Source organism: Microplitis mediator, chromosome 1 (assembly GCF_029852145.1).
Source record: "Microplitis mediator isolate UGA2020A chromosome 1, iyMicMedi2.1, whole genome shotgun sequence".
Taxonomy (NCBI): domain Eukaryota; kingdom Metazoa; phylum Arthropoda; class Insecta; order Hymenoptera; family Braconidae; genus Microplitis; species Microplitis mediator.
In genome coordinates this window covers 21196459-21205495 of record NC_079969.1, presented here as the reverse complement: position 1 = coordinate 21205495, position 9037 = coordinate 21196459, and positions in this window count along the sequence as shown.

The window sequence follows — 9037 nt, the reverse complement described above, 5'->3', positions numbered from 1 at the left end:
ATTTGAGCTCTTAATATTAATATTAAGAGGTGCCTATTTGCAATTCTCCATTTCCCATTTAAATAACATGGGAAAAAAAATTTTATATTTTTTTATTTTTCTAGCTCGGCATTCGCACGTCATACAAATGAGTCCATAGCATATTCTTGTAGAGAATTTAACGCTCTACAAAAAAGGTCTCTTATCATTTTTTGACAAATCCATCAATTCGGAGCTGGAAGTCAAATCTATAATAAATTTCCAGATCTTTTTACTTTTCCAGCAAAACTATCAGACTTATCAAAAAATGTCATAGGATCTTTTTTATAGACAATTTTATTTCCTACAAATTAGTTGAAATAAAGTTAATTCAAATTCCGCATTGTTTTTTAGTTATTTTCATTTTAATCTTAAGTTCTCAGAATAGAGTAGAAGACTATTATTTTTACGAGCTTGGCATTAAAATGAAAATAACTAGAAAACAATGCGGTATTTCAAAGAACTTCATTGAAAATAATTTGTAGGGAGTAAAATTGTCTATAAAAAAGATTCTGTGACATTTTTTTGATAAGTCTGATAGTTTTGCTGGAAAAGTAAAAAGATCTGGAAATTTATTATAGATTTGACTTCCAGCTCCGATAACTTTCAAATAGATGGATTTATCAAAAAATGATAAGAGACCTTTTTTGTAGAGCGTTAAATTCTCTACAAGAATATGCTATGGACTCATTTATATGACGTGCGAATGCCGAACTAGAAAAATAAAAAAATAAAAAATTTTTTTTCCCATGTTATTCAAATGGGAAATGGAGAATTGCAAATAGGCACCTCTTAATATTAATATTAAGAGCTCAAATTTTAATAGAATTTTTTTTTCATCATCTCAAACAATATTTTCACTGTAACTAAAGAAAAAAAAAATAGTCACTTTTTTTGGCCCACCCTAGTATACACGTTTAACTTTTACACTTTGAACGATCCTCTTAATTCACCTAATTTACCAGCGATTGTTGTTACGAAAGCAACTACCGTGTTATTCATTTATTTTTTTATTTTTCTAATATTTCTAGCCATCATAACTTTTAGTTCTATCTCTATAGAATAAGCGGTAAGCTGTGAAATAAAAAATTGACTAAAATTGTTATTATGTGACCAATTATATATAATTACATAAAATTATATATAATTTTATATAATTATATATGATTATATCTTATCATATATAATTTTTTTTTCCCGGGATTTCCAACTATTAAAAAATATTTTCTTTTTTTATAGTTTGAGAGTACCCTTTTATACCTACATTTATGAGCTTTATGAGTGAGTATCAATATTGAGTGAATCGTTTTCTTTAATCAGGAAGGTTCTTGTCATATTTTTGCGCAAGTTATTGGAGTAAAAGTCTAGAGCAATAATTATTCAATCCCTGGTTGAGAAATCCAATTTACTTCAATAGGATTCAATCGGAATCCTTAAACAGGGATGTTAGCGTTAAAAATCTATTTTAAGACTCTTGTATATAAGTTCAGTCAATATTATATACATACCATGATATTGACAATATTCTTGGGAAAAAATGTTCAGATATGACAATGCCTGTTAATGCATGATCAAGCCTGAAAGGTTAAAAACCTTCAGCTCTGAACAGGCCTGATATGTTGGTTGATTTCTGACTAACCACGAACAGAGATGATCATGTATGATGTTATAAATTGATTCAAACATAATCATGCATGGCCATGCCTGTTCATGTCTGACCAAGCCTGATATGTTGGATTAAATTAAAAAAACTTAATTAGCGATAATTATAGATGAATTTTTTTATTCTACAGTAGGTTTTCAATGTTGGCCAAAATAATTTTATAAATTGAACAATAAAATATACCGTTTATTGATGATTTACAAATTTAATGATTCAAATAAATGTACACACAAAACATTAAAAAATTTTTTCTTAACATATTTTGTCGTTTACATGGATAATTGCCTACTACAAACTTCATATAATACTCTGTTTTATTATTTTTATGATAATCAATTTACATTATAGAATATTTAGATTTTCTAATATAATTTATATTTACAACTTTCAATAAGGTAAAAATAAGAAATTTATTTTGTTTCAGACCCGGAAAAAATAATTAGACCTTATCAGATCTGTATAGGTTCGATTCTCTCAAACTTATAATTGACAAAATAAATGACTGGGTGAATTCGGGTCTGTTCAGACATGAACAGACCTAATTAGGTCTAATCATGCCCGGTCATTTTTGATGTCCGATCAGGTCTGATTATTTTTTCCCGGGTTATGAATAGTTGTTGCACAAACATTGCTCATTATTCCTACTTGAGAATATGATTATTTCACATAAAATTTAATAAATAATTCGAATGTGAAGAGAGCAGAGCGTGTTTTAGAATGTTCTATATTAGATGTCAAATATTTTATTTTACTCACCAAGCAAAATATTGTTGTAATTTTCTGTAAATTTTAGTCTTAAATTTAAATTCTACGTACTTTCTCAATGTTTTTCAAGTTTTTCTATTCAAAAAGCATAAGAAATCTGATAATTTGTTGCAATTCTCTAAGCTGCATTTTATTGTTGGGGAGCTGTTTTCGGCGTTTCATAGGGAATGAAATGCTGTAGGCAAAAAGCAAATAGAAATTTTGTTGAAAATTGAATTCTCTACACAAAAAGTCTCATAAATCAAGCTACTATACTTTTATGTTTACGAGATATAGAAATTTTATTGATTTTATAATTAAAAAATTTATCAGAAACATATCAAGTTTGATTTTTCTTGTTATTATAAATGAATTCAAACTAATGAAAAATAGTATTTAAGATAGAATGAAAGATATTCAATACGTTTCTGAAAAATACCTTAGAAAATGCCTTAATTAGTGACCCGATCACTTAAAATTAATCGCTGGGCGTTGGAGAATTGAAAAATAATCGTCACTTTTCCTATACGTATTAAATGGAATATTTTAGAAAGTACTAAGAAATAAAATCAAAGGCTGAAAGTTGAAAAGAATTTTTAATTTAACATGTACAAAAATAATTTGTTTAATGAGTGAAAAATAATAAATATATATATAAGTGTTTTTTTCAAATACCGCATTGTTTTCTGGTTATTTTCATTTTAATTTCAAGCTCTTAAAAAAGTGGTTCTGATCGATTTCAAGAGCTCGACATTGAAATGAAAATAACTAGAAAACAATGCGGAATTTGAAAAAAATTTACTGATAATAATTTGTAGAGAATGAAATTGTTAAAAAAGAAGACCTTATAAAATTTTGTGATAAGTCTGATAGTTTCACCGGAAAAGTAAAAAGATCTCCAACTTTACTTCGAGCTCCAATAACTTTTGAATAGATGGATTTATCGAAAAATAATAAGAGAGCTTTTTTGTAGAGCGTTCAATTTCCTACAAAAATATGTATTGGTCTATTCGATTTATTGATTTTTTAGCGAGGTTAAAAATACTTAAAGCTAAAAAAAAGTTTTCCCATGTTATTTTAATGGGAAAATCGAATTTTTCAATGAGATAGGTCTGTAATCGACATAGAATTTTTTTTCTTGCGCGAAAATTTTTTTTTTGTGTTGAACTATGGTTTTTGCCACATGCGCTTAAAAACAAAAAATCTGGCTCCGAAATGAAGCACCCTATTATATATATATATACATAAATGTTTTTGTTTTAAATGCTGTAGAAATTATAAAATTATTTTGATGAATAATTTAACAAAAATAAAGGATTTATAAGGAACACATGCATACTTATAAAAAACTAAGCTTATACTTAAATCAATAGCTCTCCTTGCTAATAAAATTTTCAATTATCTCACTAATAAGTTCAAATTAGAATATTAACGACAAAACAAAAGATACATGATAGTTAGTAACCTAAAATATGGAGTACTATAATAGCAACGAATTATTTTTAAAATCATATATCATTTTATGAAATGTTAGCTTTAAACGATGTATAATAGAACTAATAAATTAAGTTATGACTAATTAATTTATTTGAATTAATAAATGAGTAAAATAAAATAAAAAATCGTCGAAACATGAAAATGATATCTGTCAGGCTAGAAATAACATATTTAACTAAGTACTCTAAAATCAATATATAAGAAATTACTGAATGACTTGCAGTTACTACTAATTATACTTTTAACAATTTATAACTGACATAGAGAATGTACTAAACAGTATAGTAAGTTCTCCAACATCAGTGTTTGAGAAATTACTAAACGACTTGTAAAATATACTTATCTGTTAACGAATTTTACAATTATTTAGTATTTTGATTTTATAAAAATAATAATATTAATTACAATACGATATTGAGTCAACATGTCATATTTGACAATAATTTAACATTAAAAGTACTATAGAATGAATACCGTGTGAAGTAGTTGACAATACTGGTATCTAAATATAGTTTGGTTATTAAGAGCAGTTGAATTTTGTCATTTATTCGTGAATATGTAAGATAAGTGTAAGAAGAAGAAAAAATACTATCAATGATTAAAAAAATATACTATTATCTATCTTAGAAAATAAGTAAAATTAGGGAAAAAAAGAGAATAAAGTAATGTTGAAGTGGTACTCATTTCAATAATAATTAAAATTGAAATATATCAGTTTGATTAAATAAAGATTTTTAGTACATAAAAGGATTTTAATTTATTTGAAAAAAGAAAAAGAATATATTTAAAAATTTATTAAAGTCAAAAGATTTTATTTGGTATAAAGATTATTAGTTTATTGATAATAGCGTACAAAATATTTCAGTTCGGTTTATTGGGCATTAAGCAATTGCCATAGCTAACTGCACTCAAAGCCTAGTTCAAGTACTATCGTAGGTTACAAAGTCATTTAAAGTTTTGTAAATATAATAATACTATATAAATGATAAGAATTAGTTACTTTATACAACCGATAATATTTTTTATTATTATTATAATATATTAAACTATATAGATTAAAATTTAAAATATATATTTTAAAACTATTTTATGTTTCAGTAAAAATAAAAAAAAAAAAAACAATTAAATACTTTTATTAAAACAATAAAATTATATTAAAAAAAAAATATATAATAATAATAATAATAATAATAATAATAATAATAATAATAATAATAATAATAATATGCATATACATATAAATAAATAAATAAAGAATGTTATGTTGAAAAAATAATACAAGTACCAACATGTAATTTAGATGCAGAGAGATAGTTTACTATTAATAATTATTGAGTGAAAATTAAGTTTTTATAAATATTTATAATGATTCATTATAATAATATAAATTGTTCTTATATTTATATTATTATGGTTAGAAAACAAATTGATTAATTATCAAGCTATTGTATATGTAGAAATATCGATTAAATCATTTTTTTTGACTAAATACATTCATCCAAATAATTAATACAAATGTTTTTTTATTGTTTTGCGAAAAAAAAAATTGAATAAAGCCACTATTAAAAAAAAAAAAAAATAAAAAAAAAAGTCATTTCATCTGACTTGAAATTTTATAAAAATGAAACAAATGATTATTTAAAAGATTAAAGCAACAGAAATAAAAGCTTATAAATAAAAAATGTTATTGAAATGAATCTAAAAATGTTTTTTTCTATGAATACATATTAATTACTTAAAATCGATTAATTTGAATTTTAAACTAGTTTAGAATTTCAATTCATTCAAAAAAGACTAAATAAAAGAATTTGAAGTCATTTTATGTTTTGAGTTAATGTATATCGTTAAATGAAAAAAAAAAATAAATAAATAAGTAAGATTAAGAGATTGAAACAAAGTAATAAAAAATTCAATTAACGCTATGACCGTTTTGAAAAAAAAAAAAAAAAAAAATTAACAGTTGGTTTATAATAAAAACACTATAAATTTTAATGCGATTCTATTAAAATTTTTTATCAATTAAAGCAATGTTTAACATAAGTAAAATTAAAAATATTTACTTATTATAATTACATATATAAATAAAAAATTAATATAAAAGTTGAAAATGACTCATTAGAAAGTTATATAATTTTTAATCCATTTTCGGATATTTAGCTATAGAAACTAAAAAAAAATTTAATATAGTTTAATAATTTTTAACAATATAAGAGTACATAATATAAGTATGAAGAAATTTTAAATAAACGTTATTTTTATTTTTTTTATTTTTAAGTAAATATAGTAAAAATGATTATATATTAATAAAACATATAGAAAATACAATACATATTGATAAATATAATTAGAATTCATTTGAGAAGTAGTTGACTTTTTAATTAAAAATGTCAAATAGTTAAACAAAAAAATTATTTATTTATTTAATTTAAAAAAAATAAATTAGTAATAAACTGCTAGTGATGTAAATAGAAAATTTTTTGAAGTATTAACAGGTAATTTAGATGCAGAGAGATAGTGTAGTATCCGCCGCGCCTGACGAGGCCAGCAGTTAGCCCACGATAACAATTTTTTTTTACGCCGGCTCGTACTAGTATGAAAGAGTAGTCAGTTGAAGCGGCTCGAGTAAGAGCTGACAGATACTGACTACGGCAAGTTATATACTATTAACGTAACATTACCACGGGTCGATGTCTATGACTGAATGACTCTTTATGTGGTAAATCGCTACGGCGTTTATATAATATTATGTATAACTTTAAAGAAGTATACAAGTATGAAACTGAGTATTGACTTACTTGTTTCCGAGCAAGAATAAAATATCACGTTTACGTGTATAAAAACCAAGTCGCTTTGATAAAAATATCTAGCGAGAGTAGTAATATTTACAAAAATGAGAGGATGGTTGAAAATAAAAAGTTATTATTCAATTTTAAGAATAAATAACATTGATTTAAAATTTCAAAGTGTTGTAAGAAGCAAATGCTTTTGAGCAGCACCACTTTTACAACTGTTAGTACTATAATAGAGACTAATATTTATGTATAAGTGAAAGAGGAGTAATTCTAGTGTTTTATTCAACATAAAACATAAACGAAGCTCCCTGGTTGATCCTGCCAGTAGTCATATGCTTGTCTCAAAGATTAAGCCATGCATGTCTCAGTACATGCCGTATTAAGGTGAAACCGCGAATGGCTCATTAAATCAGTTATGGTTCCTTAGATCGTACCCACATTTACTTGGATAACTGTGGTAATTCTAGAGCTAATACATGCAAACCAGAGTTCCGACCAGAGATGGAAGGAACGCTTTTATTAGATCAAAACCAATCGGTGGCTTGTCCATCGTTACTTTTGGTGACTCTGAATAACTTTCTGCTGATCGTATGGTCTAGTACCGACGACGAATCTTTCAAATGTCTGCCTTATCAACTGTCGATGGTAGGTTCTGCGCCTACCATGGTTGTAACGGGTAACGGGGAATCAGGGTTCGATTCCGGAGAGGGAGCCTGAGAAACGGCTACCACATCCAAGGAAGGCAGCAGGCGCGCAAATTACCCACTCCCGGCACGGGGAGGTAGTGACGAAAAATAACGATACGGGACTCATTTGAGGCCCCGTAATCGGAATGAATACACTTTAAATCCTTTAATGAGGATCCATTGGAGGGCAAGTCTGGTGCCAGCAGCCGCGGTAATTCCAGCTCCAATAGCGTATATTAAAGTTGTTGCGGTTAAAAAGCTCGTAGTTGAATCTGTGTTTCATACTGTTGGTTCATCGCTCGCGGTGTTAACTGACATGTTATGGAACGTCCTACCGGTGGATTTAGCTAAGGTCAAACTTGGCGGTCCAATTTAATCCTATCGCGGTGCTCTTAATTGAGTGTCGAGGTAGGCCGGTACGTTTACTTTGAACAAATTAGAGTGCTTAAAGCAGGCTTATTTCGCCTGAATACTGTGTGCATGGAATAATAGAATAGGACCTCGGTTCTATTTTGTTGGTTTTCGGAATACCGAGGTAATGATTAATAGGGACAGATGGGGGCATTCGTATTGCGACGTTAGAGGTGAAATTCTTGGATCGTCGCAAGACGAACAGAAGCGAAAGCATTTGCCAAAAATGTTTTCATTAATCAAGAACGAAAGTTAGAGGTTCGAAGGCGATCAGATACCGCCCTAGTTCTAACCATAAACGATGCCAGCTAGCGATCCGCCGATGTTCCTCCGATGACTCGGCGGGCAGCTTCCGGGAAACCAAAGCTTTTGGGTTCCGGGGGAAGTATGGTTGCAAAGCTGAAACTTAAAGGAATTGACGGAAGGGCACCACCAGGAGTGGAGCCTGCGGCTTAATTTGACTCAACACGGGAAACCTCACCAGGCCCGGACACCGGAAGGATTGACAGATTGCCCGGGAAAAAATGATTTTGCCTAATTATATATAATTATATATAAGACCTTATATATAATTAGATCTAAAAATTGGCCAGGTCTAATTATATATAATTTATATATAATTATATATAGGTTATATATGATTATATATAATACGTTATATATAATTAGATCTGAAAATTGGCCAGGTCTAATTATATATAATCATATACAAGTTATATATACTCATATATAATTAGATATGATTATGTATAATACATATATATATCATATTTTATATATAATTAGATCCGAAAATTAGGCGGGTTTAATCATATATATGATTATGTGTAATTTATATACAATTACGTATGTTCATGTACGATTAATATTGAAGAATTCAGAGGGAAGTTTATTTTTTAATTATACGTTTGCAATTATTCATAACAAATTATATTTCCCTCAAAATATAAATATAGAGTATAATTAACGACTGTGCTACTACATATATTTATTTTTGTTATATAACATTTTATTATGTATTTATAGATAGATAATATAATCATGTCATTAGACTATTAGTACTTACAAACGTAAATTACTAGAGTCATTTTTACTAATATATTAAAGAAATTAAATATATTCTATAAATAAAATATTAACTTATATATATATATATATATATATATATATAAATAATTAATTTATATTTGATTATATATAGATCTAAAGATCTAAAATATAATAAA